Source organism: Taeniopygia guttata, chromosome 37 (genome assembly GCF_048771995.1).
Source record: "Taeniopygia guttata chromosome 37, bTaeGut7.mat, whole genome shotgun sequence".
Classification (NCBI taxonomy): domain Eukaryota; kingdom Metazoa; phylum Chordata; class Aves; order Passeriformes; family Estrildidae; genus Taeniopygia; species Taeniopygia guttata.
The window spans coordinates 7,291,802-7,302,026 of NC_133062.1; the positions used below are offsets into that span (position 1 = coordinate 7,291,802).

At 53.3% G+C, this 10,225-nt stretch overlaps 1 long non-coding RNA gene across 1 annotated transcript; it reads left to right on the forward strand.

Annotated features, from left to right (window-relative positions):
* The first annotated feature begins 9,100 nt into the window (after window positions 1-9,100).
* Window positions 9,101-9,863, forward strand: LOC140681620 (uncharacterized). The gene is made up of 2 exons (XR_012052667.1): window positions 9,101-9,277; window positions 9,584-9,863. It is a non-coding gene; the product is annotated as an uncharacterized lncRNA (long non-coding RNA).
* The last annotated feature ends 362 nt before the right edge of the window (window positions 9,864-10,225 follow it).

Sequence of the window (10,225 nt, forward strand, 5' to 3'; positions counted from 1 at the left end):
CCAAGAGAGGGCAGTGGGGCTCTTGAGGATGGGGCCATGGAAGCTCTACACAGGAGAGGTGGAACAGCACTCCTGGCAGCCCAGCCCCAGGGAAGGAAATGCTGGGGGTGTTTGCTCTTGCCTTCCTCCCTGATGGAGAGCATGTCCTCGTGGCACTGCCTAAATCCTGCTTAGCATGGACTTGAAATCGTGGCTGCAGTTCTGGCAGCTCCTGCCCAAAGGAGCGCTGGAGTGGAGCTGCAAGAGGTCGGGGAAGGGCGGAAAGGAAGCTGGGACAGGCTGAGCGAGCTGGGCAAGAGCAGCATCAAGGGGGGAAGCAGCAAAGGTCTGCAGCATGCCGAGGGGCAGAGAGAGAGGGGCAGCCTGTGCCTGCCCCTGCAGCAGGGGTCCAGATCTGGTCTGAAAAGCAAACCGAGAGAGGGAGTGAGTGACCCTTTTTCTCCCTGTTTTGGCAGCATGAACGGGAATTGAACCAGCAGCAAATGAGAGATGTGAAAAGGAAGAATGAAATGTGTGCACCTGAGATGAGAAATCATAAAGAAAATACTCAAGAATTGGAAGTGGAGAGGGAAGACATGCAGGAAGAGTTGGAGCACGGGGCTACTGCTTTGAAGAAAGGGAGGGAGTACACTCAAGTACTGACTGCTGCCCTGAACAAGAGTGAAATTGCCCAAGGGTCTCTGAAGAAGCACTTGGACATCCTGAAGGGAGAGTCTGGTATCCAGGGAGGCACTGGCATTGACCTTCAGTCCACTCCAGAGTCCCTGAGCTATTCCAGTGCTTCTTCCCATGAAGAGGTGGGTCTCTATCCCTGTCAGTCCAGGGCTGCGTGGGTAAAGCAGCCCGGGCTGCAGCAGGCAGCCTTGTCTGTCTGCCTGGCTCCAGCCAGAGACCACTGACTGCCAGATTGTTTCCTGGCTCGCCCAGAATGACTGATCCAGCTCTGGAGCTTGCTGTTCAAATCAGCTCCAGGCCATAAGCAGGGCATGGGGAGCTGCTTCTCCTGTGCCCATGCAACACATGGGGGTTTGGATTTGGTGTGGGAAGAAATGGAGCAGGTGAGCAGAGGAATGGGCAAAACTGAGCAGAGGTTTGGAGCAAGGGCTGAAAAGCAGCTACACTCCTGGTGCTCAGAGTAATTGGTATTGGCACTTGTGGAAGATGCAGTGGTTTTGGGTGACAACACGGAGGTTGGAGGAGGGATGTGTGTTGGGAAGGAGCTGTCTGGTCCCAGGCAGGGCAGCAGGGCCTGACACAGCACTTCCAAGGTAACAGTGCCAGAGGCTTTTGGCAGCCCAGGCTATCAGAGCTGCCCAGGACAGGTGCTGTGAAACTTTGAGCCCAGAGCACAGGTGCTCCGTGTCCTCTGGCTGCCTGCGAGGTGCCACTGGCTGGCTCTGCACAGGGCTCCTGAGGAAGGGCTCGAGCTGTACCTTGTCCCACTTGCAGCTCTCCCAGGAGCAAGATTCGTCCAGCTGGTCTCTGGAGCAGCTGAGCCAGGACTCCTCTGAGGAATCCTTTGGCCAAGGGCACGCACTGGCCCAGGTGTGCCGAGAGGAGGAGCTGCTGGCCCAGAAGGCTGACCTTGAGGGCCGACTGGCAGCCACGGAGTGGCTCCGACAAGACCTTTCCAGGCAGCTGGCAGAGACCAGGTAAGGGCAGGCAGCAGAGCTTTTTCAGATGCTTTTACAGTCCATGGACACAATATGGAAGCGTCTCAAGAACAAGAATATGCCACAATGTGAAGGTTATTCTGACACCTAAAGCCAGCAAAGCTCTCTCGAGCCTTGGGCTCCTGTTTGTGCCGCTGAGCACACTCCTGTGGGAAGCCCAGAGCAATCCACCCAGCCCTGAACTGAGTAGTACTTAAACCATGCAGATGCTGAGTGAAACCACAAGTTTCTCTGGGGTTTGGTTCCTTGTTCTGGGCATTGAACACCCCTCGTTCCTTACCAAGTAGCTTGATATGATCCTGATGGTCAGGACTGAAGCTTCGCCTTCAGCATTCCAGGCTCTTTCCTTGGCACGTTGGGAGTAGCAGGCTGCCATTCAGGGGGAAGCCAGAGGCTCCTGCTGAAAACCCTGGGGGCTTTCAGCTTCCAAGCACACGCTTGAGAAATGTGGGACAGGCCCTAGAGCTGGTTAGAGCGCAGCAGGGAAAGCTCTTTGGAATTCTCAACAGCCTGGCTGATTGTTGATGGGCACCCAGCTGCCAAACCTGCCAAGGTCCCTTTGGATGGTCCCTCTCACTCTGTAAAGAAGGACAAGTCCCTTGGGCTACTGCCTGCTTGGCCAGCAACACTAAAATAAAGGTGGCAAGTCTGCTCCATGACCTTGCAAGAGTTTAAACTGCAGTCCCTGCATTCAGGTGCTTGTTGTTCAGACAAAAGGGTGTTGTGATTTTTTACAAGTGCTGCTATGACCATGAGAATTTACTGTGCCATGCAAAGTCATTCTGAAGTCTCCTAAATACAGGGTGTGTGGAAGATGATGTACCTTTGTGTCCATTATCAAAAGCATTAAAAAGTCAGCAGTCAGCCAGGACAAGAGTGTGTTGTCTGTGCAGAGCAGCTTGGAAGTGCTGATGAGAGGAGGGCTGTGAGCAGGGGCTGGGCTTTTGCTCGTCGCTCCAGCCTGTTTGGACACAGCTACCCCGTGTCCTAGGTCAGGATCAGCAACTGAAGGTTTGGCTGTTGAGGCCAAGTTGGGCTGGGCTGTCTGTGCTATGCCAGGCCATAGGGAAGGCCTGGGCAGTCACTCTGAGGGCCCGGCTCTGCTGTTGACATGGCACAAATGTGCCTTGTCTGGGCGAGTTTCCACGTCACTCATTTCCCATACTCAGGTGTGAGGATCTTGAGCCTCATTGTCCTGGAATAACCGGCTGTGGGAGTCTGGGGCAAGCAACTCATGTCTCTCTGTGTGTGCAACTTGTAGGTCAGCAAAGGAGAGCCTGGAATCCAGGCTGTGTGCTGCTCAGCAGCAGATATCTCAGCTGGAGGTGACCAGGGAACATCTGAAGGCAGAGCTGCAAGCTGAGCTGCAGGCAGCTCGCAGTGAAGTCCAGACAGCGCAGAGGAGGCACGAGGAAGAGCTACAAGGCCTCAAAGAGGAAATGAATCTCCTCCTTGAGCAGAGGGAGGCTTTCCAAAAGCAGGTGAGTGAAACAGCAGTGGCACTGCAGCCGTGCAGGGAGGGGTCTGTGGCCTTCTTGCTTTTCCATGGCAGAGCAGCAGCTGATGGGGTGATCCCTGGGGCTGTCTCAGGCTCTGGGGGCTCCGTGGCAGCTGCTCTTCAGGACGCCCAAAGCTCTGCTGAATCTCAGCTGCTGCTCTGGACAGCAGGGCTAGTCCTCTGGGCTGTTGGCCAGCAAGCATCAGCAAGGATTCCTGCTGGCCTCTTCTTGCTAGCCTTGGTGTGGGAGGTGCTTTTTCAGGTGCCCTTGGTGGTGGGCCACTTGGAGACTGCAACAAGTTGTCCATATCCAGTGTGAATCTGGTGCTCTCAGGACAGGGAGAAATGGAAAGTTGTCCTTTGCCTTTCCTCACAGCCTGTGCTGTGGCTGACAGTGACAAGCTGTGGCTGTAGCCTCTGACTGCTTTGTTCTGTTTGACTGGAGGTGGGAGAGTTGACATCTCAGCTGGCAGCCTCCCGAGAGTCCCAGGAAATGACTGTCCAGAGAGCCCAGCAAGATGTGAGGGAGGCCCAGGAAGAGTCCAGGCAGAAGCAGTTGGAGGTTGAGCACACCCAGAAGATGCTGGAGGAGGCAAAACAACAGAACAAGGAGCTGCAAGTGCATCTGCAGAACTTGGAGAGGGAATGGAGTCGATGGGAAGAAGTGGCTCAGCACAATTCAGAATTGCAGGCTTCTGTGCATACTCTAGAGAAGGAAAAAGCCAGGTAAATGAAAGCCTGTGGGACTCTGCATTGTGGTGAATGGATTCCCTCTTTGCCATCCTTGCACCTGCCAGGGCCTCTGGCAGCATTTCTTAAGTGGCAGATTCTGAACTCTGGGTGCAGACACTTCTCATGGTCTGCATGTGTCATGGTTTGACGCCCCATGAAAATGCAACCTACCAATCAAATGCTGTGAAATGCGATCGAGAGCAGAGCAAAGCAGGCCAAACTTAATAACAAAGGAAAGACTTTATTACACTACTGCTAATAATATAAAGGGGAAGAAAAAGAAAAAAAACCACACAAACTTCAAAATGAAAACCTTCCAAAACACTCCTCCTCCCACCACCCAACTCCAACAAACTACAGCGAGACCCATTTAGATCCTTAATCCAGTTTTCACCCTTCAATATAATCAATACTGAATCCATCGGGGAAGAGAGGAGTCCCCCTTGCACCACAGACCCCTAGGAAACACAGCTGCCACCTCTTGTGTTTCCATGTCACACGTGGCACTGCCCAGACCCACCGGCCAGTGCGACACTCTCCTCTCCATGTCACAGTGCTCTCACCACCATGCATGGACAGAGACTGCTTATAGGGCCCCTTTACGGATGCTTTGCCAAGGACCACCAGGAACAACAGTCCAGTATCGCATTTCTGGGACTAGAGTCCCCCCCATTTTCCCCTGGGGCCGAGGGTCCAAGGTCAGAGATCACCTTCTCATCTTCTCTGAAGACGGAGGGCATCCTCACACCCTCCTCAGCTCTCTCTGTCCATTCCAGAACTGGTAGTTGCTGAAGAAGGTCTCTTGGCTCACCAGTGCATCCCCCTAAAATGCAGTCCCTCTTGAAAGAAGGAGTGGTTCAGTCTATGGTAAACAAGCAGAGTCCAGCCAAAAGGCACTCCATCATCTCCCCCCAACCTTCTTCTCTGAACATCTGAGGTCCCAGGCTGTCTCTCTTTCCTTCAAATTGAGGAGGAGTAATATTTCATAAAGCCTTCATTTCCCAGGAAAGGGTTAAAATTCCTGGACTCCCCGGATGGCTGAAATCTCAGCCCAGGACTCCTTCTCCTGTCTCCCACGCTGGGCATCTTCCCCCCCTTCTCCTTCTCCTCTGTCGGCAAACTCCCAGGTGTCTGCTGGCTCTCTATCTCTTTTCCCTCTAGCTTAGGGGAGGGGGAACAAAGACATCCCAGATGTTCTCCACCCTTCCGTCCGCAGGAGCTGGCCCAGCTCGGTTCCGATCCTTCACCCCCTGGCCTACCTCTGCAGGCCGCATGGCTCCCCTCCCCCAGCCAGCCTGGGCTGGGGAGAGGTCCGTACCTTGCGATGACCGGAACCAAAGGAGAGTGAGTCCTCCTGGGAATTCCGCCTTTAACCCCTCTGTGTTCTCAGAGGCGTGTCCACCTTCAATTGGTCACCCCAAGTGTCAGTATCCAAACCTGACCCCTGACTGTGACCTCTTCCTTCCAAAAAAAAAATTCTCTTCCCGTGTCAAACCATGAGAGGATGTTGTCTTTCATTTTCTTTCCTTTTAAGCCTTCAGCTAGAGTTTTTCTGCAGTCAAAGTCTTTTGGGGTAGTCCTTTGCCTCTAGGGGGTATTGTGTTGTTAGGTGGGTGTGTTGAAGCTGCCCGAGCTGCATTGTAAGGAGCTGGATCCATCCATCAGCCCCACCTTGGGTCTTGTACCTTGAAGCCTTTGGGATGTGGATCAGCCTGGCTTCTGATGCTCTTTCTGGGCAGAACCATCTTAAGGCCCTGCTTGCTGATCTAGGCCAGATTGCCCTCAGAGGCAGCCCAGAAACAAGAATGCCTCTGTGGCATCGTTCCTCATAAAATGTGTCCTGGGGCCTGGAGGGGGCCAAGCAGGCTCCCTGCCACCCTGCACAGTCACAGGCATGACTGTACAAAGAATGCAGAAACAGGACCAGGGGATGGGGGGCTCCTCCAGCTGATCGAGTCCTGCCAGTCTTCAGTGCCACAGGATTCTTCTTCCAAACCAAAGACAAAGGAGAGGCAGGGCACTCCTGCTTGCCTGGAGCCTTCTGCATCTGCCATCAGGTTTTGCTCCAAGCCTTGGCCGCCACTTGGGCCTCTGTTTCTCCAGCTGAAAGTAGGATGGGTGCTGGTAAACCTTAGGGAACTCGCCAGAGATCCCCTGGCTGTAGGCTGCTGCTCCTCCTACCGGGACGTAGAAGATTGGGGAAGGAAATGTCTCTTCCATGTTGACCAAACCTCCCTGCCTTGGAGCCTGGTTAGTCAGAAGAAAATTGTTCCTCTCCTCTAAAGTCTTCATTGCAAGACTTCATTAGCTTTGTATTCACATTCCCATCTCAAAAAGAAGGTAGGGCATGTAGGCAGGACTCCCTGTTCTTTCAGGAGCAAAAGCAGAGTCGGCACATGTTGGGCTGTGACTGCAGGGGGAACAAACAGCCAAGTTGTTTAGACAAACCTCATCAGACAGAGGAGTTTTTCCCTGAGGTGCTGCAAGTCCTAAGAGCTTATAGAATGTGATATCATATAGTAATGAGTTGCTTGCTTCCCTTCTAGGCTGCTTGTGTCTCTGGAGGAGAAGAACCAGTGCTTCCGAAAACTGGAAGAACAGAACCTGGTGCTGAAAAATCGTGTGTCTCGCTTATTTTCTGCTCTTAAGCAGGCAGAGCAGCTCTGTTCTGAGCATAGGAGACAAATGCAGGAGCTCAACACCCAGGTAAGCTGTGCAGTGGCATCCTCTTCTCCAGGGACACACAGCAGCACCTTTGGCTTGGAGGCCCCAACCTCTTTCCCCTCCCGGCAGCATCCACAGCTGCCGTGTTCTGCCCGGGGCTGCTGCGGCACCCTGAGGCCCAGGCTGGATCTGGTGTCTGCTGCCGAAGTTTTGCACCGTTCTCTCCCGGCTCCCAGCAGGACATCTGGGAGAGGAAGCAGCAGCAGCCTCCTCTGGAGCTTCTCCGTCCCTCTGTTAGCAGTGTTGTCCCAGACAGAGTTGGTGCCTGTGCCAGCACTGAGCAATGTGGGGACACAGAGGTGGCTGTGGCAGGCTGGGCAGGGCACTTCCAGCGCAGCCATCTCAGCTGCTGTTCAGAGCTGCAGCCTCAAGGATGCCCATTGCCTCCCTTTCCCTCTTTTCTCTACATTTGTCTCCATTGGAATCCTTGCTTCTGTGCCTTCTGGTTTTGGCATGGTTTTTGCCTGAAATAATTTCTCCTTTGTTCCTCTCCCTACTGTGCACTCTGCGGCCTCAGGAGCAGCCCTGTCCCTGAGGCTCTGTGCATCCTTCTTCCAGATGCAGGCCATGCTGCTGGCAGAGATAGAGAAGACAGCTCAGCAGGCAACTGAAGAGAAGCAGCTGCTGGAAACTGAGGTGTCTGAGCTGCGTGTGAGGCTCCAGAGCTCTGAGGAAAGAGCAGAGGCCATGGCCACACAGTGTAAGGCCATGGAGCTGGGGCTGAGGAAGACACAGGCTCAGAGGGACAATCTCAGAGCCTACAATCAGGAGCTGCTGAAACAGCTGGAGCACATTGAGCAAGGTACAGCTTCTCCTCCCCCAGCCACTGCCCCACCCTGTCCCACCTGCAAGGATCTTGCTGATGCCTTGCAGAGGAAAAGTGCCCAGAGATGGCAAAGGGGAAAAACAGCCAGCAGGAAATTTATCCATCCAAGTGCCAGTGAAAGCTTTTTTCTTGAGAAAGATGCTGTGGCTTGCAGAGCCATCTGGCTGTGCTAGGGCTGATCCTGGGCTGGAGCCTTTCAGGTGCTGTGTCTCTGTTAAGGAGCTGCAGCTGGATGCCTCAGCTTGATTCCCCCAAATTCCAGGCCCTGCCAGAGCCTCCAGGCCATTGGCCTCTCTGAGCAGGGCTGCACAGACATCCCCTCTCCTTTGTCCCTCTTGGATTGCTCCCTCTGCACAAGACCAAGAGCAAACACACTTTCCTATCCCTCTGAACCTTGCCCCTTTCCTTCCTGCTTTTTTCTCTGCCTGGAAGTTTCCTTCATTTCTGTCAGCTTTGGAGCCCTTGTGTGCTCAGGGCCTGGCAAACACCGGCAGGCAGAGAAGACAGTGCTGTTGTCTCTGCAGGATGCACATCAGTGTGTCTTTGCTTTGCTTGTCCCCTTCTCCTTCTCCTTCCCTTCCCTGCTGCAGATTGGTGGAAGACACAACTCAAGCACATTTCTCGAGAAAATGCCCTGGAGAAAGAGGCCACTGAAAGACAGGAAGAGGCTGTGACTCTTCGTCAGGAGGTGGCATCTCTGAAGAGGAAATTGGAGAACCTGGAGAAGGAAAGGAAGGATGTGCTGGTAAGATTGGCAGATGCCACAGAGGGCCAATTCCTAGCTATGTTTGGACCTTGTGGTGATAGTTCTAAGGAGCAGACTTTTTCAGTTAAACTTTTCTAACTGCATTCTTCTGAATAAGGAGGAGATGTTGTAGTCATGCCAAAGGCAGTTAATGCTGAAGCTGCTGATTTTCCTCCATGCTGGGCTTCTGTTCCCTAGAAGCTTTAGTTCTCAATCTCCACACTCTCTCTATGGCCATTGCATGGTTTGGGGAATTCCTTGTGTCCAAACCCATGTTCATATTTCTAAATATCTGAAAGGGAAGGTGAGAAGACCAAGACTGCTGTTAATAGAAAGGTGTTTGGCCTTGGCCATCTGAGAGCAGCCAGTGGGGAGAGAAGAGAGGAAAGCCGAGTGCTGATCCACACCAGGACGTGTGCCTGCAAGGGGAGAACTCGTCCTGAGTGGCAGCAGAGAATGACAGACTGATCTGGCCATTGCTGCTCCAAGAGAGGGCAGTGGGGCTCTTGAGGATGGGGCCATGGAAGCTCTACACAGGAGAGGTGGAACAGCACTCCTGGCAGCCCAGCCCCAGGGAAGGAAATGCTGGGGGTGTTTGCTCTTGCCTTCCTCCCTGATGGAGAGCATGTCCTCGTGGCACTGCCTAAATCCTGCTTAGCACGGACTTGAAATCCTGGCTGCAGTTCTGGCAGCTCCTGCCCAAAGGAGCGCTGGAGTGGAGCTGCAAGAGGTCGGGGAAGGGTGGAAAGGAAGCTGGGACAGGCTGAGCGAGCTGGGCAAGAGCAGCATCAAGGGGGGAAGCAGCAAAGGTCTGCAGCATGCCGAGGGGCAGAGAGAGAGGGGCAGCCTGTGCATGTTTGCTGACAGGTTTCTGTGACCCTCTCTCCCATCCAATGTGCAGGTGGAACCTGAAAGGAGAAGAATCAGAACTTTTAGGAGAGTGTTCCTCCCAGACTACATTACGTTTCCTGTCCACGAGTCTGCCCATCAAAATCGGTCAACTTTTGAAATGGAAGAGTCCTCCAGCAGCTATGGGGAGCAACAGCCCTCCTGCTGACGCACAGCCTGTGGAGAAAGGGGTCAGTGGCCCAAAAGTGTGCTTTGGAAATCAGAGTTGGGTTCCTAAATCCCCTCAGAACTCTCTCTAACTGACCTGTGGTGGCTGAGGGATGTACGTGGGAAGGCTTTACCGGCCTTGAACTGGACTTGTTGATCATCTGAGCTCTGTTCTGTCTGGGAGCCTGTTCCTTTCCCCTTGCCCCAGGGCACAGTGTGGGTGAGGGCTGGAGCTGGAGGCTGTGTCTGCCCCGGGAGCGGGTACCGTGGGGCTGCAGGTGCTCCTGCCAGCCTGGGCTTGTCTGAGCCGGGCCTTGTGCCTCTTTCAGGTGTCCCTCTGCAGGCACAGCTGGCCCAAGACCGACAGGACCACCTGGAGAGCTGTGCAGGCAGCAGGCAGGAGACACGAGGTGCAGAAAGGACCTCCTTGCTTCCTGAATGTCTCAGAGGAGGCAGGCTGCAGCTGGATGCAGGCTTAGATTTAGTCAGTAGTTTATCTTTAAAGGATAGCATAGATGCAGTTGAACCTTTACAAAACTCTGTTCCATAGGATGTAAGATATATTTATAGAAAAATAAAGAGTTTATTATGATCATGATTAAACTAATAGATCTTTCTCTGGGTTATTTATTACTCAGTACAGGGAACTATAACTTCCAGTATAGTGCATTATATTTTGAAGCAACATTGCAGCAATTCTAGTCAAGCCAGCAAAACCAATTCTTAAAGATTGATGCTACTCATCCAAACCAATGACCACGGGCAAACATTTCTCTCAGCCTCAAGGCATGACCTTGAGAGGCATCCTCACTCCAGGGAGGAATCTGCAGAAAGGAGACATGTGACATGAACCACTTTGGTGAGAGCAGGAGAAACCTGCCATGCATGGAGCTTTTTCATTTGTCCTTAGGAAACTGTTTATTCCCAGAGTCCCAGAATCTGGGGCTGGGGGAGGCTGGAGGCACCTCTGC